The sequence below is a fragment of the Daphnia pulex genome, chromosome 6, assembly GCF_021134715.1.
Source record: "Daphnia pulex isolate KAP4 chromosome 6, ASM2113471v1".
NCBI lineage: Eukaryota > Metazoa > Arthropoda > Branchiopoda > Diplostraca > Daphniidae > Daphnia > Daphnia pulex.
In genome coordinates this window covers 5,890,239-5,917,087 of record NC_060022.1, presented here as the reverse complement: position 1 = coordinate 5,917,087, position 26,849 = coordinate 5,890,239, and the positions used below count along the sequence as shown (strand labels likewise).

General features: G+C 43.7%; 1 protein-coding gene across 1 annotated transcript in view; it reads left to right on the top strand.

The window, feature by feature from the left end:
• Positions 1-9,105: 9,105 nt before the first annotated feature.
• LOC124195464 (irregular chiasm C-roughest protein-like) overlaps positions 9,106-26,849 on the top strand; it is a 70,880-nt gene continuing 53,136 nt past the window's right edge. Inside the window, exon 1 of the mRNA XM_046589887.1 lies at positions 9,106-9,814. The gene's annotated coding sequence lies outside the window, so the exon portion shown is untranslated. The remainder of the gene's footprint in view (positions 9,815-26,849) is intronic.

Here is a 26,849-nt window from a genome sequence, read left to right as displayed (position 1 = left end):
CGTGTATTCGAATTTCTGTTTTGTTTGCTTGTTTGTGTAGTCGGACATGGACAGAGTCTGAGAATCTGAAATATAACATTGAAAGAATGAAGAAACAGGCGACTCTCGCATATCTACAAACACATACGTACACACACACACACATGCAAAGCGAAACAGCGGGATACGACGACACAAGAAAAAAGGTCCTTCCTCTTTCTTTCTCCCAATCGTTTTCGGATACTTTTTTCGTTCGTTCGTTCGTTCGTTCTTTGGGTTTGGCGGTGGCGGCGGCAGCGGGCGTCGTCGTCTCTGCCGTGTTCTTTTTGCCCTGCTCTTTTCTTTTTTTTGTTTTCGTGTTTATTTTTCTTCCAGCCCATAAATTTCGGGCTGCGCAATACTTTGCTGACTTGGCGGAGAAAAAAAAAAGAACTTGGGGGAAATTTCCTTATTTTTTGGTTGTGTGTGTGTCTGTCTGTCGAATACGAGAACGTCATCTCATCTTCTTATGTAAACCTGACACTTGTATTCCGTCTGCGTATATAGTCACCAGTGTGTCCTCACCGGCTGTCGTCTTGATGCCTTTCTGTTACGCAACCTCGTTTGAATAATTCTTATTCGTGAGCGTTTTTTGGGTTTGTTTTTTTTCTTAGATTGACTTGAGTGAAACCGAACAAGGATTTTGTGCATTTAAATTGTTTGGAAACCAAATTGGATGGCAAAGACGTTACGTTTAAATTGCAATTTTGTTATCAGCATGCTTGTGTTACGCTACAGGCGGGAAATTTGAAGTTCTAGTTTTGATTCGACCCCCCTGGTCATCATCACCCAAAAAGAAAAATTAGGACGAAAAAAAAAACTGGAGATGAGAAAATGGTTTAATAAGAAAATTAAAAACTAATCAGTAAAATCAGAAAAGTGCCGGACGACGGTCGGCGGAATTTCCCATGCAATTCATCACGCAAAGAGTCAACGTGGGTTGCCTTGATGCGCGTCCTTATAAAACATGCCCTTCCTCTTCTTCATTGCTCGAGTTTAGTTTCCTCTTATTTTCCTGACCGGTATAACATATACACCGGGGCTATGGCGCACGGTTTTACAGTAATATTTCTGTCGTGTCTTTTTCTTTTTTCTACAAGCCACCGCTGCAGTCGCTACAGTCGCCGCCGGATATTCGTTACTAATTAAACAGCTTGATTACGTTCGTACTCTGCGTACGATGCCTTTTTGTTTTTTCTCTTTTCTTTTCTTATACATTCACCGGACAGGGGGCTTCGTCCGAGGATTAAGTGGATAGCCATTTCATCCTGGTTTGATGTATGGCCACAAATATACACGATCGTCGCACACACATACACATGTCTTCTCTCCCATATGTTGACAGGGCGCGGGATGCAAACGTAAAAAGATACCCCGCTCCCCCCAACCCCCCGTCTTTTTTTTTCTGGGATGTGTTATGAAACCGAATTAGCATTCGAATGAAGAAAAAAAAATTAAGGGATAAAAATGCTAACCGCATCTATATATTTAATACGTGCACACTTGTGTCGTCTGTGCTGGACGCCCTCCCCCCCCCCACCTTTTTTTCCCGTTCACGAGTTCAAATTACTTGATACATTCTACCCTATCTGCGAGGTGGAGGAGGACTGAGCAGGAGCTATGAGGAACAACAGTAGTTGTTGTACTTGCCTATAGGTAGTTGTACAAGAATGAAAAGAAAACTAAAAAGGGGTTGACGATGAAAGAAAGAAAGAAGCCCGACAAAAGTTGGCAGCGCAGTATATGTATATACCCTTTTTTTCTTTCTTGTCCTTCTTCTTTGCTTATTATTATTCGATGCCGGCCCATGGGCTCCTTCCTTCCATCAGGAATCTCTCTCCGGCCAATATACAGTTTCAAACTCGCGCGCCTCGGACGTGGCGGACAGACATCAATGATACGCAGCCCGAGCCTTCTGTCTCCGTATTCCATTCCGCATGAAAGGAGCAGCTACGCTTTACAGACACACTCAAACACATACCAGAGAAAACTGAATTTCAATTTTTTTTTGGGGGAGAAACAAAATTATTTATACGAGACGCCAATTAAAGAAGTAGATTTTAAGTTTTATGCTCAAATTCTTTTATTAAAGAAGCTTGAAGCTGTTATCAGTCATGAAGAAGGTTTTCTTTTTTCTAGAAGGAAAGTCAAGTTTGGGGAATCGAAAATAGCCAAAGCCTTTTTGCGTTAAGTATCTAGATAGTCGTTGATGGTGGCCGATGGATGGATGGATGGCAGTGGCGTTTTATACGCGCCGTAAGTCGGTAGTAGACTAGTAGTAGTCTTCTTTTTTTTTAGTATAGTAGCTGCGACTGCTCTGAGAAAAGTCCAGGGTCTTAGTGGTGACCGGGTTCATCGGGCGGCACATTACACAGAGAATAGTCGCCTCTCTTCGAAATGATACGACACAGCGCCTAGGCATGGCCGGCCATCATTTGGTGTCCCTTGGGCCGCTGGCCCATAACCACAAACCACCAGCGTCGTGACAGGCAACACGAAACCCGAATCCGTCTTATGCAGATCTCCCTTCCCAACAAACCAACAGCTCCCACACCGCTGTCTATACTCTGGTTCTTTTTTTATTTTATTATTTTCCACCTGAAACATTGGTGGTAGGTGTACGACTGTGCACAAGACAAGAGAGAGGAGAGAAAAAGAGATACACAGACGTAACCCCCGAGTGGTTCTTTCTTCTCTCTTATCCAGGTAAGCACGAAATAAAAACCAAGAGCTCCAGCAACAACCCCGAAGAAAAACTAACAGGCCTGTGGGAAGAAGCTGCTGCCTTTTTTTATACACGTAATACTTCTTCTCCTTCCATATATATACTGCGTATCGTCTGTCTTTTGCTTACCTCTCTAATATGGTGGACGCAAACATCAGACGATGACGACAGATAAGAAGAAAAAAAGCGCCATCGACTCTTTCGGTTGCCCCCCGTTCGCTTAGAACTTTTGCCCACCACAGTTTCTTCTGTGTTGTTGTGTGCTGGGAAGAAGGGGCTGGATGCTGCCAGTGCTGTAGTGTACAAGACATCTTTTTGCCTTTTGACTCGTCTTCTTTGAACAACAAGAGAGTTCCAAAGAGAATATAAAAGAAACGAGGAAGCAGTTGACATATCGCTCCGGCTCTTAGTACTCCTTTAAAAAGCCATTAGAGATTTATCGCCCGACGTTCCCTTGATTCTTTTTTTCCTTTTCCTTTCTCCACTGGAATAGTTGTTGCCTTTGGTTGTCTCTCTCTCTCTCTCTCTCTTGCTTCTTTTCTTCCTTTTGTCAAGGCGCGCCGTTGCGAAATCAAGAAGAATGGGACGCCCAGGAATATATGGGTGGGACGGCGCGGGCACGGGTTGTTACCCGATGAGAGCGACGATTTGTGGTTTGGTGGACGACGCGCTGGTGAACGATATCTCCGGCGTCCATCTCTTATTCGCTCCTCTCCTGATTTCCAGCGCTGAGATGCTGCTGCTGTTGCTGTTGTTGTTGTTGTCTCTCCCACGGCTACCATCGTTCGTCATCGGGTTCAAATCGCCAAGCGTTATTTATTCACGATCGAAACGCGTAGGCGAAAAAAGAAAACGAAACAAAAAGTTGGGCTGATGGACGATGCCATATCCTGCATTCTGCATTATCCTTCTAAAACATCTCGGCGCCCGTTTTTTCGAAACTTACATCAAAGATACACAACGAATTTACTGCCGTTGGTAACGTTCCAAAACTCTCCAAATGGAGCGATTGAAATTTTCAAAATCCAGCTGAAAATAGAAACGTCGCCCTGGACAGATAAGTACGCAGCGATTGTCCGTCCAGGCTTCTTTTTTTTTTTACCTTTGGGGGAAATTGTCCACCGGAGAAGCCTGAATGATTAAATTCCGCTGGTGGGCGGAAGTAAGGAGACAAATGCGGAATCAAAGAATGCGGGTCGATATCCATCGTGTGCTGTGTACATTGTATTTATATATACTCAAACGGTGCTCGTTATATTGTACTGTGGGTATAGAGAGATGGATATCTAATCGCAGCCGAAAAACTTTAGCCCTTTTCCCTTGATGGGCGCCTCATCTCTTTGGCATCGGTTTTGGCTGGTCAGCCGGAGCGACTGCTGGTGTAGTAGTAGTACTAGGTCTTTTGTTAGAGCGATGCGCGCAGCGATGAGATCTTTGACTTGTGATATGTCAAATTGTGCGTGCATTTGGGCGCTGATGAGACTTAAGAGCCTTTGGACTCTCGGAATCTTGGACATGGATCTTGTTTGGAGGGTGGTTCCAGAGGGGGGGGGCTTTTTTTATTTTTCCTCCTACGACTAAAGAACCCCCCCAAAATATCCCCCGCGTTCTTTAGAGATTTTTAAAGATGCTAGTCTCTCCTGTATTTGGTAAGATGGTCGACAAAGAATTTGGGGGTGAAGGCTTATAGCCTATTAAGCAGCCCAACTTCCACGTTAGTGTGTATGTGTAGTAGTGCACACAGCTGACGAATAACGCGCGGAAACTTGTAGGAGGAGGCGTGCGGAGTGTACGCGTTTCCGTGTGCCGAGTTGTAAGTAAATACCAGAAGAAAAAGAAGATAAGAAATAAAGTTTGAATTGAAAATAAATTCACTCGTTTTAATTTCTGCCCGCCGTGCCCGGGATCCAGCAGCCGAGGACTGGCGGGGTTGTTCTCTCTCTCTCTCTCGCTCTTCGCTCGTCTTCACGCCGTTTCAATTCCAATCACGACCAGCCGACCATGAAGAAACGAATCGAGTGATTTCTTCAAAAAGAAAACTGAACTGAAACGAAAAAGGAGGAAAAGAGAAAAAGAGAAAAAGAAAAAAATAAGAAAACGCAGAAGGGCCGGGAAATTAAGGAAACGTTGGCGTTTGAACGGGACCCAATTACCTCACAACTCATTTTCGACTGTTGAACCCGGGATTTTTTTCTTTTTTTTTTTTCAAGTAAGGAAAGGAGAAAGAAAGAAAGTAAAATAATAAAAAAAAAGATGAAGAAAAATAGATATAAAAGGCAATTTTTCCAAGCATTCGGCCGTTCGGGTCCTTGGCGAAGGCCAGAAGAAGAGGAGAGATGACTAAATATGGAGGCCAATCAGAAGCGATTTCGATCAGTTTCACTGTGCGCATTTCGAGGCAAGAGAACGAAAAAAAAAATAATTCGAATCAAATAATCAAAAATACACTCACAAATTTTCGGTAGAGATATAGAAAGATGATGATGAAGTCATTTGACTATTTTCGTTCACTTATTCACGCCCCTCGGCTTATAGAAACTGAAAGCTCAATCGTCTTGTCGTTTCTTTTTTCTTTCCTTTCTTTCTTTTAAGGACCTGTTGTCTTGTGGCCCATTACAAGCTATTAAGCGTCTGCATGTAATATTCATGCAAGCTCGTCATTTTGGGTTGCCTTCGCCATCCCTGCAAGTTTGGCGGCCTTGTCGGCGGCAATTTCAACACTTGCGCAGAGAAGCGAAACGGAACGAACCAAAAAAAAAGTTCTACCCTCCAAAAAAAAGTTCGTTACGTTTCGGATTGTTTTTCCAGAGCTTGCTGTGCTGGCCAGCGCAGCATTATATCCAGTTGTGTGTTACTCGTTTCCTCTACTTTTCCTTTCACGGATCGCAATGGATGATTCAGAGGACCGACGCCTATGTTACAAGCCTGGGTACCAGAAAGAAAAAAAAAAGTTTCCTTTTTTTTGTTTGTTTTATTTTTTTTTCTTATTCTTCTCTGGGGGATTCGGTTGAATAATAATCACGCGGAGGCCAATGTTTTCCCCTTATCCCGACTTTGCTAAGTAGACGAGTCGACTGGTAATGCGGCTGTGCTGCTGGTCGTGCTGTGTACTGGGGTTGCAGTGTGGGCTCGAGCGACTGGCAAGAGTTTTTGGGAAAATAGTTGGCTGCCAGCTCGTTAAGACCGACGACTACACTCATTAGCAATATATTTGCTAAGCAAAGAGAACAGAGAGAGAGAGAGAACAGGGGGGCCAACTCGGAGAAAAGGGGAAAATAAAAAGAATCGAGAGAAAAGAAGAAGAAGAAGAAGTACATATATTATTATCTAGCTTCTCGTTTTGTGCATGTATATAGTATATACACCTTTCAAAGTTTCCAAAGAAAAATAGGAAAAAAAAAGCTGGGGCAGCTCAGCAACCGCTCCGAATCGTTTCTCTCACTGCTGTTTCGGTTTTCTCTCTCCAGACTCTTTGGCATTTTCACAAGTTCCACGAAACTCCTCTGCGTACCTCATATATAGACACTGGCTGGCTGGTGGCTGGTTGCTGGCTGGGCAGATACAACGGAGTCCAGCCATATAGATACTGCGAAAATCTTTTGTTGGGGCTGTTGTTACTTGAAAGTTGATGCTGCTGCGCCCAGCTCTCCAGCAACATCAACCGCCAGAGTTTGTTGTATTTATACACTCAGACACACAGAGAGAGAGAATCCCCAAACTCTTGGGTTCGCTTCTTAATGTCTGTATATCGCAATACCAAATATCCGGAAAAGCTTTTGTAATAGGAAAACGTTATTGTTCCGTGCGTTACAGTTGTTACACGGGCGTCTGCATAGAAGGCGCTCGGCGTGTGTGTGTTAATTCCGCTGTTCGTGAGAACAAACCGAGGAAGCAGCAACCAGAAACTTTGGTGGTGAAAGTACTAGCAGTTGCCATCGGTGAATATGAATATACATACTACTTATACTATGTATAAACACTTGTTTTGAGTTCGATTATAACGACTTTTGGCGTGTGCTGTTGTAAATACAAAAGCGCTGTGCTTTGCACAGATGATTCTGTAATGGAGATGCTTTTACACGGGATCTAGAAGGCTTGTAACAGCATTCAATCTGACGGATCCATCAGTTTCTCTATACTTTTCTCTCTGCTTACCCTCTGTGTGTGTGTGTGTGTGCGGAGCTGGGCGGCAGCATGTGGCGTCCGTCTTTATTGTTATTCCTCATCTCTCTCTCTGTGTAACAGCGCTAGAAATTCACGGCGAAGCTTTTACAGATGATGTGTGGCGTCTTTACCGGTGAAGAGTTACCTCTCTCTCTTTCCCGAGGCATTTGCCCATCTCTTCTTCACTTTGTTGTTGTTGTTGTTGTTGTTGAGTCCGATGTGTTTGTTACTCCCGCAACTGTACGAAAACCAGAGAGAGAGAGAGAGAAACGAGACGGGAAGATGATGTGCCGCCGCCAAAAAGTTTTCGACTCGCGTTTGGACTTCACGCTGAGGTGCAGTGGAGAGCAGCGGTCCTGTACGTTGCGTCGTTGGCTCTGGTGTTGATGCGTTTCTTCTTCTTCTTCTTTTTCTCCCTTTCGCGTGTGTGTGTGTGTGTTGAATTGTCTGGCGGGCCGAATCTGATCGGTTGATTATGCAAAGCCTTTGGAGGAAGAGCGAAAGACGAATCAGAAAAAAAAAATAAAAATAAAATAAGAAGAAGAAGAAGAATCACCTAAGGGTAGAGAAGAAGGAGAAACGAAACCGCAGAGCTGCCACGAAATAAACAGCCACAGCCCACAGGACACGAAAAATTTCGGGAAACAGAAAACCCCGATGACAAAAAGAAGGGGGGACGGTGAAAAACGTCGGGGCTGTCTGCTCTGTGCCTGTCTGCCTACACATATTATAACATTTTCTATCGTACATAATAGTTTGGAAAAAAGAGACTATACACACACACACAAACCAAACCCGATATCGCATGCATGTATTTTATCCGATCAGATATCCAATACATCAACTCCCCAATTTTTCGTCGGTTGAGCCTTTTATTTATTTTTATTTTTCTCTCTTTTTTCTCTTTGCCCTCAATTTATTGAGGTCGACCGATGGAGGGAGGAAATTGTGTTTGTTCAAAACGTTGGCGTTCGGTTGACTCTCGGCGGGTCGGGTCCCGTTTTTTTCTTTTTTTCTATTTTTATTTTCTCCTTTTATTTTGAAATCGTTTGTGTGTCCCGGCTCTCATTTTTTGTCCTTAACGTGTCCAGCACCGGGGGTCTAATCTCTCCTTTTTCCCCTTTGTTTGTTAATGATTTATAATGAAATATTTTTATGGCCACTCGATGGATATTTTTTTTTCACCCGAAAAAAAAATAAGAACGGCGACGACCAGTTCGTTTAATCGTGGCGCGTTTACGATTCAAAAAAATAAACTTTCTCGCTGACCCGAAGACTTTGTGTATAGAGAAACCGAAAGAAAAAATTTCATTTTCATATAATATTTTAAAAAAAGAAGAAGATTTTTCTGCTTCAGACTTTGGTTTCGTAAAGTCTCTCACCGTAGATAACGAGTTGTTTTCTTCTAAAACGTTCGAATTTTTATGCTACCACATGGCGATTTGAATATACTCTGTGGATACGTGTGCGTCGATGAATTCCCTCCCATTATTTCTCTCTCTCTCGTCGCTTTGCTACGTAATATGCAAATGCCGCAAAAAAAAAAAGTTTAAAAAGACATTCTTTTGAAAAAGGAGAAAAAGAAAAAAAAAGTGTTGGGGGCTTTGATTTGAATATTTTAGTCGTTTTCAAATTGTTGAAAAAGAATAAACAAATTTTTCTATCTCTATTTCAGTGTGCGTTCCTTCAAGGTCGTCTTTCTGCCTTCTTCTTCTTCTTCTTTCTCCTTTGATCCGCACCACGCCTCCCGGAGTTTCCCGGAGTGTAGGTATACATATACCCTTTCTATGCAATCACGTGCAGTATTACACTTTCTTACCTAACCCATAGGCTTGCGCAAAAAAAAAAAATGTTACTTTCCAGACTAAAAAGATTTTCATCCATCGTACAATTTTCTTGGTGCACATGTTCATATTGCAGAGCTCAAGGATCTGCTGTGCTGGAATGCGAGAGAGAGTCTAGCGCAGTTTTCTTCTTTTTTAGTTGTTATCCGTGGTTGTTACGTATGCCAAGGGGGGCATACGGGTTAGCACGGTGGGTGGAGAGAGATATAGACCGCATTGAAAAGGTAGAGAGAGATACACACCACCACCACCATTGCTGCAAGAGAAAAAGAAAAAAAACGTGGTAGGTAGGTGGGAGGTGGTACGGAGGGGTTGGGCTATGAACACACACACACACACACTGCATGGTGTGTGTGTGTGTGTGAGGGGGGTTGAGGGGCGACCGTAGGGACCAGCGTGCTCAGAAGCGAGCCGGCTGTCAGGCGTTGCGGTGCTTATTTCTTGCTGCTCCGTGAATCTCTGTTTTGTTTCCAATCTGCTACTGCTGCTGCTGCATCACCCCCACTCGTTTTGATTTCATTTTGAAAATCAGCGGAATCTACACGCAGTTTTTGGCGTCATCCAATCAGGCTTAACTTTAACGTCGTCTGCTGTGGTTCAGTTTGGGCGTTTGGGATTGATTGAGCTGCACACGACCACGTTTTTGGATTTTGGCAAGCCCCTTCGTGCAGTGTTGTTTTCATTGGTTTTTTTCTCACTTGAACGCGGGATACTTTTTGCACCAGTGTTGAGTGATCGTGTTTGTCTCTATCGGATAAAACTTTCGTGTCAACGGCTAATAAATCAGAAAAAAATACGAGGGTTTAAACTTACATCGAGTAAGCAGTGCTTGGTTGTCGAAAAAAACAACAAAGAGACAAGGATCTTTTTTTGATTTCCCTCCAATTGTTGGCCCTGACTTTTCTGCACGCGTTTTCCTGTTTGAAATTACAACCAGAAAAACACCCAACAACAAGACACTCGAGTGCAATCAGGATCTGTTTGTTTCGCCCATTTTCAACCACATGGAACTACTTGGCTATGAATGAGGAGCCGTCGTCGACACAGTGAACAACAACAACAAGTGAGTTTCTTTTGACATTTCTTCTGACTTTTTTAAGACTGCAACTCCAGGATGCTCGTATCTATTTTTTAGTAGTCTAAGGCCATTAACTATTGGGCAGTTGCCCACACACACATATACCCTTTTGAATGTTGTACAATCCCTGAATCTCTTGGAGAAACAAAACTTGACATATCGGATGTCGGATGTGACGGGAAGGTGGGCAAAGGTCGTCAAGGTAATGGCTAACAAGTGGATAACTGGCAGAAAAGAAAGAGCGTGTGTGTGTGTGTGTCTGTAATGTAGAAGCTCTTTGGCTTTTTGTCTTGATATTGAGTCGCATCATCCGAGTGCTGGTGGGTAGTGGAAATCTACCGGGTTTAGAACCAAGTGGACCGTTGCCCAGTCACTTTGACCCGCTGCAGCGTTCGACGAGCCCAACCCAAATGTACTTACTTATAACGAGCTTTTCGTAAAGTGGCTTGCCTTTTTCTGTTTGTTTTTTTTTTTTGCCCGTTATTGTGTGGGGCTGACGCCAAAGAGACCAAACAACCCACTCGCCGTGACTCTTGATAGGATAGTGTCAAGTGACAGTCGGACTAGCGTAGGAAAGTGGGGGGGAAGTCGCAAAGGTATCGAAAACAAATGTCACAATTTTATTGGATTTTTATCCTTTTTTTGCTTTTTCCCCCAACGCCAAAAAAAGGGGTTGACGTAATCGAGTCTATAGTTTTATATTAAGCCAACCAGATGATGGAAGTCAAAGAAGAAAGAAGATCCAACATATTATTTTTATAACTCTTCTGGTCGCCTTTCCCCTCTCCTAGGGTCTAATTGCGAGCGACTACCGAAGTCGCCCAAGTTTCATTCTATCTCTCTGTTCTATCTATATAGTCTACATATACATGCACATAGCCACCATCAAAAGAGAAGGGGGCCAGGGGGAGAAAAAGAAGGACAAATATTTTTTTAAATAAATAAAAAAAATAAAAATTTAATGTTAAGAGAGCAGCCAGGAGAACTTGAGCTTTGCAACCCTACAAGAGCCTTATACGAAGTCCCGTCACCTTTCTCTCTCTTTTTCCAAGGGGTCGAACCATTCCCCCAAAACATCGGCGTCGTTGGACGTCGTCATCCCCCCTCCCTCCATCCACCTTGTCTGCGTCCAAAGCCAATTTAAAGGCCGTCCGTGTGTGTTTGCCTACGTGTAGTTAGAGCTCGGTTACTTTGGTCTTTTTCTTATTACACCGTGAGCGCACGAGTCTCACTGTCTCTCACTATGAAGAAACAAAAGAGAAACGGGGGAGGAAAAACAACAACAACAAGCTTCAAACGCGAGGGCAAAAGGGGGACAGCACGAATATCGAACAACAACAACAACAAAAAAGCTCGAACGGGACAATGTTAGTCGACTTTAGCCGAGCTTGATCCAACACTAGGCCTTTTCTTTCGTGTGTGTGTGTCTTGTGTTTTCGGGATTGGGATTCGTTCAGTTTTTGTTTGTTTCATATTTTCCGCCCGTCTGTGGGCTGCCGAGGCGTCGGGAGATAAGAGCTGGATGAAAGGTGTCCACACGAGAATGAAAAAAAAGAAAAAGAATTTAGATTTCTTTTGCTATCGGGACGGATGACGTGTTTTGGCCAATCTCTTTCTCTCTCTCTCCTTTTTTTTCTTCTGGAAAAATAGTCACGCAGGAACGCAGCAAGGGCTACAACAAAGGAAGACAAGACGAGGAATAGGGCGTGATGGTGTAGTAATCGATATATCGACCACGAAATGGTGAGGTTTAGGGACGAGCAGAGCCGTTTTCTTCGGTGCCAGTTGACAGACAGACAGACACACACAGATAAGACGTATAGGTGAGGTGACACAGAGAGCTGTGCAGCTGCATCAAGGATGAAGGAAAAGCGGTCGTCAAGGATGACATGTTGACTAGCAATCTAGAAAAGCCGTTGAATCTACCCAGAGTTGTTGCCGAGATTTCAACCGTGCATGCTGGATTGTGTCTGGTTGGTCCAGCTCAGCTCAGCGTGACTGGAGTCACTTGCTTTTCTTGTTTAAATTAAATTTTTATTTGTTTTTTTTTTTGGCGAAGGTGACAACTTTTTCTTCCCCACTCCACCGCGCGTATTTGATTCGCTATTAATGAACTCGTCCACGATGCTCCCGGTCGTGTGCTCGTTTTTCTCTTGCAAACCGATCGATCCGCCCGTCCATTGAATCGGCTCCGAGTGATTGAATCCTTCAGCCATCCGTAAACCGCAGCGATATCTGACTATAGGCGTTGTAGGTTTCTTTTTGGCGCCAAATGAATCCATAAACGTCCGCTTGGCTTTTGTTTCGTTTCATGTGTTATATGTAACTCCTTTTTTTTCTTTCTTTTTGAAATTTTTTCTTTTGCCTCCCTCCTTCTCTCTTGGTAACGATCGTGTTTTGCACGAGACTGCACGCACGATGCCCTCCCCATCGAAAACCGGGCGATTATTTACGCGAGCGTGATATGTAAATCACTGGGGCTGGCCCATCAATCAATACGCGTGGCGGCGGATATACGAACGAAAAAAGATCCCTCGGGCTAAGCAACGCAAACGTTAGTGTAATCTAACGAGCAGCAGCATTTCTTCTTTCATTCGTCGTCCTTTACCCATCCAGTCCTCTCCTTCTCTACTCTACCGAATCGGAGCGTGGAATTATTATGATTATTATTGCGGGACCCCTTTTGGTGTAAAGACGTTTTCCCGCACACTGGGAGGTGCCGCTCGCTCGGCCCGCATTCATTTACTCTTTGATGCAGCAAGTAGTCTTCTCTCGCCAACTTTTTCTTTCCTTTTTTTTGGGGAAGAATTCTGTTTAAATGAAATTTCCTGGGGCTTTGATTCGCTCGAGTCACCCATCTCTCTCCCAAGCGGGATTAGTACATTATTCCGGGAAAAATCCAGCTTCTATAGGAACGTTCTTTAGCGGGTCGAACAACGTCCCACAAACTGTGCAGCACAGACAGACACAGAATCCCCTTGGTTTTGTTTCTTATTTGATTTTGTCTTTTTTGCGCAAATTATTGGCGACGTGTGCCAAACACGAAATGCATCGCGCGTCGTTTTATCCTTCACGATGGGAGGTCCCCGAAGAGAGGATGGCAGACAACAACAAGTTTTCTCTTCTTTATTTCGAAATTGTCGGACCGCTGATGAATAAATAATCGGATGAATAAAAAGAAAACGGTTATGAGCCAATGACGAGGGGCGTCGAGAAAACTATTCGACTTTTTGTTTTTTGGTTACATTGTGTCTTTGGTTGGAGTTTGTTGATCTCGAGTCAACTTTTTGGCATCGCGTTTTGTCTCTTTTAGTTTTTTTCATTTCTTTTAAATCTTTAATATGAAAATGAAAAAATCAAATGTTTATGTTTTGGTTTCAATTCAGAGAGAAACTCGCACAACTAGTCGCAAAATATGAGGTCGAGCGTTCGATATATAAAAAAAAAAAAGACTTTGGAAACGAAATCATAAAAAGAATAAACCGTTGCGATGTTGTTGTTGTTGTTGTTGAATTGTTGATGATGGGATGACCCACCTTTGGAGGATCTCAGTGGATCACAGCAGCGCCGTTCTCAGCAGCCTCCTCGCCGGCTCTCGTCTTGGCTCGTTGGAATCGTTGGGTTCTGCGCTTGTTAATAACGAAACATGGAGGAGAGAGAGCGAGCGAGCATCAGAAACGCTTGATATTTTTTAATTACATCGTGGACCTTTCGTGACCCGCTCCACATCCCCGTCCTCTTGGTACCGTCGTAAACGTTTGGATGTCCTACAGCTGTTGAAACGATCGACGCCATAGAAAAGAAACTGTCGAGAAATTTTTCTTTTTTAGAAAAAAGGAGAAAAAAAAGTTTTGTTGACCGACAGAAGCAAAACATTTTGATGGTGCCAGGAAGAATTTCCTTCTAGCTTTTGTGTTTTTCTGTTATTTTTAGACTGTCTCGAGAGAGAGAGAAAAGGGCAGTAGCAGCAGCAGTCGGGACGGACTAGTAAAAGAAGAGCAAGAGTCCGAGCGAGCTTGTCGGAATTCGAGAGATGAATAAACCTCGACGACTAAACTATTGAGAGACGGCATATGAAAGTAGTAGACTTGTTCTTTTTTTTTCCCTTCCAGTTATGGCTTTCAGAATTGTTTGGCGTAGTCGGTAGTAGCAAGCGCAGCAAGTTATAGAAGGGTCCTCTCTTGTTTCGACCTTTTTTCAAATCACCTGGCCGTGAGCGAGAAACGTCAAGGTGAACCCACACATGCCTACTCGTCTCGGCCATTCTTCTATATATATTCTGCCCGGTCAAATTTGTCCGTTCAACGACAGAAAAAAACAAACAAACAAGAACACACGTCCCGAGACTCGAAAGAAAAGATCCTGGCCGTGCTCTTATATTCCTAGTGGGAGTACCGAAAAGAAAAGAAAAAAAAACAAAAACAAATGGCTCCGGTACGGTTTTCTTATATTTTCTCGAGAGAGAGAGAGCCGCGTCATCATCATCATCATAACAGTCATCACGGGGGCCCATTGGTCTTTCGTACCTCCGTTGTGTCTGGGCTGAAGGAGAAACAAGCGACGCCGCCGCCGCTGCTGCTGCTGCTGCTGCGCTCTACTCTGGCTCTGTTTTACCATTCGTGGAGATAATGAGCGTAATCAAAACTTGTTGTAGTGAGAGCAACTCTCTTCTCTTCTCTCCTTGTGTGTTTGTACGGAGAGCTTCTTTTTCTTACCTTTTTACCTTTATTTGAAGGAAAAAGAATCTCGACTGCGCTCGAAATGTGTAAGTAGCAAAGCGCACACGGAGGTTTCAACAATTACCCGATGCGCATTCTAATCATCTCTGTTGTTGCAAGTCGTTCTCTCTCTGTATACGTCGACTTTCCCCCGGCGTCATCTTGAGAGACCAGAACCATCCGAAGACGAGTTGGGATGATGATTGAATCGTCTAACATCCAATTTCTCTCACACATTCTAAATTGTTCAACTTCTTTGTCTCTCGCAGTCTCAGCTGAGTGATATGAGTGGAGGGGGTTGGTCCGCCATTTTGATCGTGTTATGCACACTTGTACACACACATCGTTTTGCCTCTTTTTTTTCTTTTCTTCTCTCTGGCTTTTCTTGTTTTCTTGTTGTTTTCTTGTGTTATTTGTTGACGTGAGAGAGGGGGGGGGGGAAGGACGAGCGTGATGACCTCATTTTCGTACATTACATTTAGGAAAATGGCGCCGGGGCCCGTTACGTGTGTGTGATGGGTTTATGATTCACGCACGGGTCACGTCCATCAGCGTTTGAGTTGAGCCGAAGCGCTCAGATTATATTTGGTCGCCCTGATGGACTTGTGTGTGTGTAGACCTGAGGAGGGGAGGGCGTTTTGATGATCGACCGATATGCCTCAACAACGAGCAGCAGTGATAGCAAGCAGCTCGTACTTACGTACAGCTCACGAAAGGGCTTTTGACGGCACTGCTTTTGGCTTGTCGTCAATGGTTCGGCGGTACTTAATTCTCGGCTGCGCCTTGCACGAATTGACGTATTTATTTATCTCTCCCGATCCGGTCGCAGTTGCACGAAATGATTGAGAGAGAACCAAAGACTATGGGGCGCGCGATTCTCATTAAAAATGAGACCAGGCGTGCTTGCACTCCCTGCGCCAATAAGTTTTCTATTGGGTGGTAGACGGTGTGGAGGGGGGTGTCTATAAACGCACATATAAAGTCACACACACGACGGAAAAGCTTCTCCCACCCACCCCCTTTTGCCTCCTCTTAAGACTCCCGGCGCTAGTAATATGTTCAGTCTAGCGTGATTCTCCGTGCGGACCGTGAACTCTTCACCCCCTCTTGGCGAAGATGCGGAAAGAAAATGAAACGAAATAAGAGAAAGAATTTTTTTATTATTTATTTATTTATTTTCGTTCGCTCGCCCTCTTGAGCCCCCCAAAAATCATTGTAATAGTTTTTTCTCTTTTCCCTTTTTTTATTTTTCTGTGAGACACATTCGATATTACCTTGCGAGCTTTCTAGTGCGACACGGACGACACGTTGCCATCCACTCGTCCGTTGTTGTCGTCTGGTCCCGAGACGCGAGAAGAAATGAAAAGGGCACAAGAAGCAAAATACAATATCCGCTCGGCTCGTTCTCTACTATCTATCTCTTCAGTTCTCTCTCTTTTTCTCTAGTGTACAGCTTTTTTTTCTCTTTATCTCTTATATATCTCTTATATATCCTCGTGTCATGGCCGACACATGACACAATTGTACACCGGCTCACTACTATTGGCGTCGGATTTTTTCTTTCTTTCCCGGCATCCAGCAGTAGTAGCCTCTTCTCTTGATTCTAGACTCATTTGCGCCCCATCTGGTCGCAACTTGTTTTCCTGAAGGAGGAAGGAGACACTTGGCTTCCTGGTAAACCCCCTCCGTCGTTTGAGTTGTCCTTTTTTTTTTGTGTGTCGTTTGTTTATTTTTCCTTCGTCAATCACTCCCGGGGACATGATAAAAATATAAAAAAGAAAGTTGTATTTATTTATTTTGATGGAGAAATATTATTACATATTCGCTCTGTGTGTTCTGTTTGTCGCTCGGGTTTGTGGACGGGATCAGCTCATATAGATTTGGAGATTTTTATATCCATTTTTGTTGTTGACGGACTGACGGTTGGACCTCCCAACTGGTTACGACCTTTTTTCTTCTTCTTTCCCCCTAAAAAAATCTCTCGACGGCCATCATCGCAACATTTAAAAAGACGTCTCCTCTCTCCTCCGTCTGGTTCAAACTCCCTACATAACGGAGCTGCTAGAGTCTCGGGCCGTCGTAGAACTATTTCCCTCTTCCATTTTTCCGCTGCCGAGCGTGTTGTGTCGGTTGCGTTCCCTTTTGATTGCTGCCAGCGCAGTGCCGTAGGTCTTTCTTTTTCATCATCTTGACGGTAACCACCTTCCTCCTTGTTTTGTTTTTTTTTCTTTTTCTTCTTTACGGACGGCCACATGATGAAGTGGAGCTCCCCCCCTGGTACCTGACAACTCCAGCAACAGCAGCAACAACAACAGCCCAAATAAAAGAAAGTAGTTGTCGACGGTATAGGCTGGAGATGTACGGGAGGGTAAAAACATAATGAGAGGTAGTAGTACATACTTATGAGCACATAGACCCAGCGGAGGGAAATCAAAATACGAAGTCGAAGACGAACAAGAAGGGAGAGGAATATTATTAAGTGGTTTGTGGGGTCGAAAGTTGTCTCTTCTCTCTTGTGCTGATGTCACTCTTTCGAGTGTCACCGCAACTTATTTTTTTTCCCCTTCTCTCCTCCAAGAGACAAGAGGGATACTTACTCGTCTGTGGAAATAAGAAAGAAACACAGACATTATGACACGAAAACGGCGACAGTTGGCTATTAACACCCAGTTTCTCTCTCGCGTCTGTGTGACTGCGACCAATCGCGCTAATGCCCCGTCATTTGCATCACCCCCCTCTCTCTCTCTCTACACTTTTTTTGAATTAGAAAAATTTCGAAAGGTTCCCATTCTTTTGTTGAATGTTGTGTGTGTGCGTAATATTTGTCTCCTCCCGGGCAACCGGCAACCCCCCAAAAAGAAAAGAGCAGTGGCTTTTTCTTGACTGTTTTTCATGGCGTTATAAAGAGAGCGTTAAGAAAGTGATCGAGATTCGCCCCGCACTTTCTTAGACGCAACAAAAGGTCTCACTGCGGGGCTCCTGCCATCGGCTCGTTCAGCTACTAGACCCAATGAGCTAAGAATGTTTACAGACTCTACATATTTCTTTTCTTTTTAAAACCAAATAACCTTCCAACTGCTGCAGTCTAGTATTTAGTGGCGTTCTTTCGCTCTTGTTTCTTTCTTTCTTTTCTGATATAAAAATAACTCTTCTGGTCGTTTTAAATCAAGCCAAGAAGAAGAAGAAGGAGAAGGAAGAAAAAAAAAGGTCGTAATTATCTTCGTCTCGAGGCTGGCGCTTGGGCAATTAGTTGTCTCTGGGAGAAGGATAAAAGGTTGAAAAGGGCTTCCAATCAACAGCTCTCTTTTGAGAGATTCTTTGTGTTTTCTTGTGTTCGTTCGTTCGTTCGTTCGTTCGTCCTTGCACTGCTGCTGCTACTGCTAGTGCTGGTGCAGCAGCAGCTCATCCTCGCCAACTATTTATCTACTCGTAGGGAGTCGTAGCTCGTAAAATACAAAGCAACAAGGTAAACCGGTGTGTGTGTGTGTGTGTGTGTGTTGGTGGTGCTGTCGGTGAAAGGGGGCAATGAGCATGAGGTAGGTGGAAAGCCAAAGGAGGAGAGAGAGAGAGGTGGAGGCAGCATGAAGATGAAGAACGAGGAAGAGTGTTGAAACTAACTGGCGAAAGAAAGAAAGAAAAAAAGAAAAAAGAAAAGAAATGGAGGGGAATTATATAGCAGTACCGCCATGATCGTGATATCCTTCATGATGAATCGAGAAGGCGAAAAAAGAGAAAGATTTATTTCTATTTTTCCAACTGGAAAAGAGAAGAGAAACGACTGCGAGATGTAGGTAAAAACCCGTACACACAAAAAGCCACACACACACTTTTTTTCTTTTTCGTATTTTTTGAAGAAAAGAAACAAGGACACAAGATCAGAAATGGAGTTGAAATAGTTTAAAATTCGTGCAGTGCCAGTGGTAACCAACTTTTGCGGTCGAGGGCTGTACGATTCCAAAAAGTCCTTATTATGTATACATTTTTCATCAAAACGGATGATGGAATAAACCTGCTCCTGCCGGAGGACTCCCAAACGGGTGGTCTTTTGGCATTTTTTCTTGGTGCTTCTTCTCTCTCTTTCTTGCATCCAAAAAACTATACAAAGTTGAGTCGAGAAGATTCTTTCGACTTTTGACCGTTGCTTTTCGGTTGGTTTTGATGCCTTGGATTTGATCTCTTTAAACTGGTTAAGAACACCTTGACATTTTCGAAATTATTCTTTCATGGAATAAAAATGGATTTTTTTTTCTATCGAAATGTCTGCATTATGCACGAGACTCTCTCTTTCTTTCTTTCCCCCGCGAAGGTGAACAGGGTAGGCCAAAAAGTTGCGAGGATTTGAATAAATTGAATGATGACTTGATGTCTCTACTCTCCCCCGTACATCCATCCAAACTGTGAATCCAGCCGTGTGATTGCTCCGATTGGAAAGTGTCTGCAGGTGAAGAGAGAAATTGGGGGGAGGTCGGCAATGAAAGATAACCCACGGGGCAAATTGTGGGGGTCGCTCTGACAGGGAAAATGTTCACTGTCGACTAAAACAAAAAGAAGAAGAAAAAAGAAAAGTCGAAAATGACCGTTGATTGAGAAATTAGATGCGCTCTCTTTGAAACTATCCAACTCCACTTGAAATTGGGTCCAAGAGGGGGAAAAAACACGACGAAACAATTCGACATAGAACCAAAAAAAATAACATTGTACAAAATTTTCTACAGGTACAAGTGTAGTTTTTTTTTTTCTTCCTTGCTCCCTGTTTATCTTAAACCTGTAGCCATTCAAATGAAGGGGCAGCGGTGCGCTAGAGGCGGAGTTGCTTTTGGTTGGGAAAACTAGGGTCCGTCCTCATCATCATCTCAAGTCTTTTTGAGATTTTTATTTTATTTTTCGAATTTGAGGGAGAAAACAACAAAAACAAGTCTTGAGTCGGGAGAAAGAAAACGAGGGGGGAGAGAGATATTACGTCTTGTAGGATAATACATGCAAGTAGTTAGGACGCGCGATGAAGAGTGGTGGGGGTAGTAGTAGATACATTAAAGAGACGAAAGACTGTTTGGACTTTTGGCTGCCGAATCCCCTCGAAAAAATAAAAGGTTTTTAGTTCTTTTATTTTTCTTCTTTCTCGGCCTTCATCATTTGGCTTTTGTCTATATATCCCCCCCCCCCCTTGTTTGATGCTGTTTACTACTATCAGCATCTGCATATTAGTGATGGGTCTATTGTTTCTTTTCCTCCTATTTTTTTCCCGTTTTTTAAAGATCCATCTGAAATGAAAACGAGCCGGCACAAAAGAATGTCTTATGATGATTGCCCCCCCCCAAAAAAACTTTGTTTTTGATAGATTCGCCGCCATTTGGCTATCGCTTGTTTGTTTTGTCTGGAGTATCTCCTCTTCTTTTGTTTCTCTCACCCTTTGACTCCTCGACGGCGTCTAACTGGGGGTCACGCAGCACCAACGGCGGACACAGCACAGGTGTGTCTGTTTGTTTGAACGCCCCGTAAAGAACGTAAAGAAAGAAGATACGCTACAGTACAGTGTGTGTAGCGTCTGGTTCTATCTTTGGCAAGAGATGGACTGCGTAAAAAAATAAAAACACGCCATCTTATTTATGCTATATGGATCGTCGAGACAGTCATGAGCGACGTGATTGCGTGATTGCAACCAGTGTTGCGCTTTATTTGTGTGCGCATATATTTATTCTTTGGGTCTCTCTCTCTGCTGTCCCGTTCTTTTTTGCGTTTCTCCACGCAACCTGCTCGCATACAGCACCATCTTTAGCTAGGGACTCGTGCAACAAAGAGCGGCGCAGAAAATCTCTTTGACGTTTGTTGAAAAATCAAATAAGCAAATTCACTTTGCGCTTTTTGAAAAGGAGAAAGAAAGGTCAACGAAATACTGGAATTGTAGTAAGAATAAAAAGAGAAACAAGCTTGGAATCAGAAGTAATTCATCGATCTGAGAAGCCACTCTGGAATACATGGAAATGTAGTATATATATGTGTGCACGTAATCTATTATGCATATCTAAATATATATATAACTTGTGGCCATCTTGGAAGCGGGCAGAAGTTCAAGTGCACACGATCGGGTGGAAGAAGGAAGAACCCCAAAATATAACTAGTCGAGGGCGGGATAGAGACCGAGAGAGAGAGAGAGATGGAAAGAATAGGGAGACCGAAGAACATTGAACGGGCTTCCCTAACATGGCAGAGGAAACATGACAAGTCAACAAGACACAGAGAGAGAGAGAGAAAAGGTCTAGTGGAGGGGTACTGTAGTATAATAATAATACAATAAAGGGTGGTGGTGGCGGTGCCCTGACGCAATCGAAAGCAACGTCTTCTTTTCTTTTTTCCTTGATTTTTATTTCATGAAACATTTTTTGAAGGGGACGAACCCAATCCAGCGGGGGTGAAGGTTGAAGAAAATCTAAATAGAATGGCGTCGAAAGAAGAAAAAACAGGGACCGACGGAAGAGAGTCGCTGGTGATGATGGGGGCTATAGTGTCTGTATGTATGTATGTATACTACCTGGCGTGGCTCTCGGGGGTCAGGTGAGGCCTGTAATGGCCGGCAATATAATCAGGTGAAGCGCCCAGAGCGCCATTCGACTTCTGGCTCTTGCCCTTTTTCTTCCCTTTTTTTGTTCCTCCTTTCCATGCAGCAGTCAGAAGTCCAGTAGACTTTCAAGTCTAGTTCTCTCTCTTCATGCTGCCACATTCTACATTTGTTCCTCGCGCTCTCCTATGGCTCCTAGCCGAGTTGCGCTCTTCTTTTGACTTTGAAAACGTATTGATGCGTGTATACAACATGTTTCCAACCATCTCTCTCTCTATCTCTCTTGCTGGTTGCCCTGTGAATATCAAGGAGGGAACCGCCTACAACCCTCAAGTTTCCAGGGTAGGTTAATTCACCACTTCGGGGGCTTTCGACCATTCCATTTCGTCCGGCTGCTCAACAAAAAGAAAGAAAGAAAAAACGAAAAATTAGTTTTTCTTTTCATCTTCTTCATCTTACTACTTTTCATTTCTCTTTCTTTTCGTTCATTCCTTATATTTTTTGGGGGGTTTCTTTTAACATTTTCTGGTTGTTTGGCGCAGCTTCTTGATGTTTATGTTCTGCTTCTGTTTCGGTGATACTGATGGCTCCCGGGCGGTTTACGTTGGTTGCTCTTTTCGGTTAATGGTCAGTTGCTCTCGTGAAGTTCTCGTGTGAGAGTATCAGAATGTACCGGCTCGATGCCTCACTGTATACACACGGAGTTTCTATTCCCTTTTAGGAGCAATCGATCACTCTATATAATGTCGACAGAGATAGACTGGCAACTTTAGCGAATCAATCAATGAGAAGGGTCATCTCGGCCGAGGTTACACAAGGCGATTCTTGTCCGGGAATATCTCCGCCGCAGTGCCGCATCTCTCCATTTCATTTTCTTCCCTGTTTTCTCTGGGGTCTGATATGTCGTGTCTCGAGTCGCGGTCGAAGCCAAAAGGTTAGGTGTTTGGCCAGGGTACAAGGCGGTCGATCCGCCAGCCGTCCCAGGACCTTGAGTTAGCAGTCCCGCGCAGCCAGTAGAAACCAAACAAAACCAAATAAAATGGTGCCGTACTATAAATTGCAACTCCCGTGTACACTGAACCTGGCAGTGGTCATCGACGACTTTGTCGTCGTCTTATCTCTCTCTCTCTCATCCTTTGCTGTGATTCATAACGAATGTGTGAGCCGCTGACCAGCTGTTATGTGTCTACGCTCCATCATCGGTCTAACGACAAGTTGCGCCCAGAACTTTGGAATCCGGTTCTGCTGTACGCTCACTTGTCGACCACGGACAGCAGCAAAGGGATTATCTTACTACCCAGAGGCCCGTCAACTTATCTCATTCCTCCTGTTGGCTTTTGATCTATGCTCCTGCGGATGGGCCTGGATGGGCAATGAATAATAACCGTAGCGCGGGACCAGCCAGTCGGCTGTACTCGACATTATTGACGCCTCCACACTCTGATTACACTCACGTATTCATCCCGAAAAGTGTACCAAGGCAAAAGGTTAACAGGTTTTTTCCCTTTTTTTTCGTCCCCAATAGTGTGACTTTGTGGCGGGGTACAATTAAAAGGAGGTGAATCTTCCACCATCAGCGATTTATTAGCTAAAAATTTAATGAGTTTTATGCACCGGTGGAGTTGACAAGCGTGGACTGATTAGACCGGTTAATTACTATTGAATTATTCACGATCGAAGATCAGTACAGTCTAGACCGAGAGAAAGAGGACAAAAGAAACTTTGATGCTGCAGCAGTTGATGGTGGTGGTGGTGGCCGGGGTTTTAAAAAAAAATGTGTCGGGCGCGGCTTGGGCAATACCGGTGCCGGGATCGATCCGTTCATCAATCAACGACACACACAATCACAGAAATATCGACCCGACGACCAAAACCTCTTTTGCGCTTGATGGATGCCTATGATGGATCTTGTGTAGGCGGTAACGGAGTGATTTTGATCGAATTTCACGTCAAAATGGACCACACGCACGGCGACGGGCGGAAACGGCGAACGCGACGTCGGAAGTCGCGGGCGTCGGGAGTTAAAAGAAGAAATCGCGCGCAAAAACTGCGCACCGCCCACCCAGTGAACGCATTAGAGATGTTTAAGTCATTTTCACACACATCCTCCTTGTGTCCAAAATAAAATCTCTTTATTTTCTCTTGTGTGTGTGTGTCGCTGCGCTCGCCACGGATAGATCTGCCGTCTCGATCGTGTGTGTGAATGAGATTTCGTTGGGGCGTGAAATGGACCCGAGACGTTGCACCTCGGTTGAATAGACGTCCTTCCGTGTGGCACTGCCGGCACACACACGGCTGAGTGGGTGTGACTCGATTTGGGGCGGGAAGTCGGAAAATATTTTTGAAAAAGGGGGAAACGGAAAGAAGAAGATTTCTGCTGCGCCACCGTCGAGTGAAAAAGATTCTATCAATTTTTCCCCGTCTGATCTTTTTTCGCCACTCGAGTGAAAATTGCTTCTTCCCACATTCAAATGTTTCACGGACGGACATTGTTGTTGGCGGCCCTGTCCGCGTTTACCTGCTCTCCCAGCCGTCTGATGTAATTTCGCCGTCGGGAATGCAATAATCGTTTTGAGTGATCTCGAACGAGGAAAAGGCTGAAACAATTTTCATATCGGTTGGAAAGCCACCACCACCAGAGCTTTTCTTTCGGGTCTAAATGAAACAATGCTTCGCCGCCACTGCCGCCGCGTGCAGCCGAGTCTACGCCTCATTTCCCGCTTTTTTTTCCCCCAATCTCTGGCTGGCGCGCGGCATTTAAAAACACGAACACCTCATGCAAGTCTTTTTTAGTTGGCGTGTTGTTATTACGATCAAGTTGATTATACGCTCTCGAACACACTCGAAGAGAATGAGAACGAAAACGAGGCGAGAGAGATAATATTTAGATATATATGACGGAATGTATAAATATAGCGGCGGGGCTGAACGGGCGAAGAATAGAGCGCGGTCGAGTGTGTGTGTGTGTGTGGAGCTTAACGGAAAACAAAAATCAATTTTCATCATTAATATCTATTTTTATTTTCTTCTAGTCTTTTCTGTTTTGTTTTTCTCCTTCACAGTTTTCACTCTTCTTGAGTCGTTGATTCATTTTGGGTTTTTTCTTGAATTTGCCTTCTCGACTCGTTGCGTGTTCACATCGAAAATTTGTTTTTTTATTATTTTCTTTTTCTTTTTCATCATCTTGGACTCATTCCCCTTCCAAGATGGATGATGCGGCCAGTTAACATTTAACGGAAAAAAACAGTGCAGTATAGGCATGAGTTACGAACTTGTGTGCGCATTATATATTTACACCTTGGGAAAGAAAAACTCGTTTGAATTCTTGTTTTAATGGCTGCACTTTGGCGGTCCTTGTCTACGACTTTGAGATTTTTGCTCTTTATCGCTCTGCTGTCGGATGTATCTCGTTTACCGTCGCAGATCTGGCACGCACGATTACCCTGTTCAGCATGTCCACTTGCCGTTGTAGTAGTATCGTAGAGCACAACGGCTACCACCACCAACCGACTAGATAGGCAACTTAGTATCCGCCAACTCTCTTGGTTTCGTCCCTTGCAATTGCGACTCGCATCCCAAAATGTCGCTCATTACCTGTTTGCTGCTGTTTGTGTGCCTCAGATCGAATGATTCCCTCTCGCAACTTGGGCGACCTCTCCAAACTTTGAAGAGATGTTGCTGGCCTCTCTTTGCTGCAGAGTTTGGATAGAGTGAAGTTTGAGAAAGTTGAACCCGTCAACTCTGACTGCTGCTTGTATTGGGGTGGGATTGGGGGAGGTCGAGTGAGATGAATATAAATGAAAGGCGAAAATGGCAAGAGTGGCGAAAAACGATTGGAATGCAAATGATGCTCAAGAAACAAAAAAATAAAGAGGGGAAAAAATAAATCGCAATAAAGCCAAGTTGAAATGTGTTAGTACGGTTATATGTGCGCCCCCTTGTTCCTATAGAGTACAGGTAGCGTGGCTTATAGATTTATTGCCCTTTGCGTCTGCATACGTAAACAAGGTATATAAAACGTGAGTCCCACTATAACCGAGCCCGGGATGTCGTCGCTGTCTGCATAATCTTTGTGTGTCGTTGCTAGGCAAGGGAATCTGTCGACGTCGATCGGCTCGCCTGCATTGTTTAGCCGTTAAATTGCATATTTAATCAGCCTTGGCGAGTTCTACCTGGCTATTTTGGTTCAAAAATTCATTTAACAGAATAAAAGTCCACCTTTATGACGGGCATCTCAGGTGAATAATTTCTTAGCTAGACGTGATTACACTTTGACCAGTTCTGTCAGAATAACATAGAGCCGGAATCAAAAGTAAGAATATGCCTCGATGTAAATTTCCTTTGTTTTATTATGTTCACGTTTGACAAGCCGTGAGCAATCTTTCTTTCTATCATTCATGCCAGCTTCACCTTTGGCCGTCATTTATCAATCATCAAATATAAGGGAGCAACGAGGACACGTCCTAGACCTGCCAGTTGCCAAATCTCTAAATGAATAAATTCATCACTTTTCCCGAAGCTGTCAGTAAAAGAAAGCAAAAGAAAAAAATTAGCCGTGCTATTCTGGGTACTCTTTTCCTTACGTAAGCAGCGATTACGTAATCGAATCAGGTCCGAGTTCATAACCAAACCGATAGTGTTGGAGGGACTGCAACAATTTCTGTCTTAACCAATTTCAAAGCTGCTTGACATTCAATACCAATTGTGTTTGAGCGACTAGTTTGGGGAATTAAATAAAAGAGGATCAAAAAATAAAAAGGGAAAAAAAAAGTGGGAGGTGTAGACTATTTCATTGTTTCTTTGTTTCTTGTTGACTTTTCTCGTCTTGTTTCTAAGAAGAACAACATCCTAGGGCGACAGGGGCCGACGTGCTTGATGGAAGTCTTGTTAATAAGGAATGTGAAGTCCCAAAAGTCAAGGAAGAAGTTGTGCAAGTGTTTTGAACCCCCTCACCAAGAAAATTAAAAAAATGGAGTTGAAATGAGAAAAAGAAGTGCTGCAGTTTTTTCTAAATATAATTACTGATTTTATCGCGTCGGGGGAGGAGGGCATCACCACCAACGCTTGAAAAGAATAAAGGAAAACCAAAAACCTCATCAAAATCCTCTTTCTGAAAATGCACTTAATTTTGAGTTTCAAAGTGGAAAGGATTAGCACGCAAAGAAGATATGCACGCGTTATCTTTTTTGATGGCCAACATTCATTTCGATATTCTCATTGGCTTCACCGGGAATAGAGAAGAAACAGTTGAACAATCGATTTGGGGGTGCGCAGTTATTCATCATGCGGTGGCACCAATTATTTAATATCTTGCAGTAGAAACGTCTGCGCAGTTTTTCCCTTTGTTTGGTAGTAAACTACGTGTTATGATCGTTGGAAAATAGCGTCATTATTGCCGTGCTTTCTTTTCCACAAATGCCATGGAGCAGCAGCAGCCGCTGGCTGCTTTGCGCCGTCGTTAGTTGTTGTCATCATAGTATAGGTTTACCATCACGCATCGGAGCTCGATAGGTTCAATAAAGCAATAAGGCTTGTTTGGGAAGAGCAACTAGGGGGGAGGGGACAGGAACACAGTATATAATATATATATGATATAATGAATGTAATGAAGGCCAATCGAGACGAGTGTTCTCTGCTGCTGTCGTCGTCGTTGTGTACCGTAGAGGGTGGAGACCGGAATGCCCTTTTTATTTTATTTTTATTTTTTATTTTTCGAAGGGAAATGTGTCCTTTTTTATTTCCTATT